A 2,006-nucleotide genomic window follows, 5' to 3' on the forward strand; every position below is an offset into this window, starting at 1 on the left:
TGACAATAACAAGACCACAAGAGCCTTCATGTCACTTTCCCAAACCGAGTAGGTATGTGAAGAACTTCTAAGGTAAATTCGATATGATTCTATGACTGTAATGAACTTCAAGTTGGTGTGCTTTTGGATGATTTGGTATGTGACCTAGACATGAATGGCTGTAGTGAAATTGCTACGATTTGGATGAACTTGCTACCTTATTGTTGTTGAAAATTGTGTTATGTCATGTACATGACATACTTGTCATCGTATATACTCCTCCGTCCCAAATTAATTGTCTTAAACTTGTCTATATGCGGATGTATATAGACACGTTTTAGTGTTAGATACATATATCTACTCAAATCTGAAACAATTAATATGGGAGAGCTAATATTATATTGTTTGTCTTGAAAGTACAAACAAAATACTAATGGAAGTTCAAATTTTATGCTATTCTACTTTTCATTACAACTCTACAACCAAACACAGGAGCGGAACCAACCCATTATACTTTTTACAACTACCAAACAATGGAATGAAACCGACCCGTTTCACTTGAATGGGGATGATTTGGTATGTGAACTAGACATGAATGGTTGTAGTGAAATTGCTACGATTTGGATGAACTTGCTACCTTATTGTTGTTGAAAATTGTGTTATGTCATGTACATTTCATGCTTGTCATCGTATATACTCCTCCGTCCCAAATTAATTGTCTTAGATTTGTCTATATGTGGATGTATCTAGACACGTTTTAGTGTTAGGTACATCTGTATCTACTCAAATCTAAAACAATTAATATGGGAGAGCTCGTATTATATTGTTTGTCTTGAAAGTACAAACAAAATACTAATGGAAGTTCAGATTTTATGCTATTCTACTTTTCATTACAACTCTACAACCAAACACGGGAGCGGAACCAACCCATTATACTTTTTACAACTACCAAACAATGGAATGAAACTGACCCGTTTCACTCAAATGGGGATGATTTGGTATGTGAACTAGACATGAATGGCTGTAGTGAAATTGCTATGATTTGGATGAACTTGCTACCTTATTGTTGTTGAAAATTGTGTTATGTCATGAACATGTCATGCTTGTCATCGTATATACTCTTTCGTCCCAAATTAATTGTCTTAGATTTGTCTATATGCAGATGTATCTAGACACGTTTTAGTGTTAGGTACATCTGTATCTACTCAAATCTAAAACAATTAATATGGAAGAGCTAGTATTATATTGTTTGTCTTGAAAGTACAAACAAAATACTAATGAAAGTTCAAATTTTATGTTGTTCTACTTTTAGTTACAACTCTACAACCAAACACACGAGCGGAACCAATCCATTATACTTTTTACAACTACCAAACAATGGAATGAAACCGACCCGTTTCACTTCAATGGAGCCATTTCATTACATTGCATTACATCTTACATTCTTAAGAAGTTGGTCCCAATTCTCTCAACATGCAAGGTGTCCATCTCATCATCCCACTAAGCAATGCATTTAAAATCTTTTCTTCCACTAAACCATGCAAAGTGCTCCACATAAGCACTCTCAACATGCAAATTGTCCACCTCAACGTCCCACTAAGCATAAGTATTTTTTTCCACTAAATCATGTCAAGTCTTCCACATAAGCAAGTCATAAATTGAACTTATAAATTACAACTATTTTTTGCATTAGTCTATGCATGTAACCATGCCACATCATATATTCATGTTAGTCATCTTTCACATTTTAGTTTGAAATGACATTTCTAATTGTAATTTAAAAGTTTTTTAAACACTTTATTTTATTAATTTTTAAGTTTATACTTTCTTTCATTAGGTTTAACAACCACTTACGCATGTTCTTAACAAAGTTATCGCAACAACTCGCGGGGTGAGAATCATCCTCACTACTCATGTCCAAATTTTCCTCAACGAAGACACCTGTGTGGATAACTTCAAAGAATTTTAAACTCACATTATGCTACATATGTTCCAAAAATATTTTACAAATATAAACTAATCACGTG

Source organism: Hordeum vulgare, chromosome 1H (assembly GCF_904849725.1).
Source record: "Hordeum vulgare subsp. vulgare chromosome 1H, MorexV3_pseudomolecules_assembly, whole genome shotgun sequence".
Lineage (NCBI taxonomy): Eukaryota > Viridiplantae > Streptophyta > Magnoliopsida > Poales > Poaceae > Hordeum > Hordeum vulgare.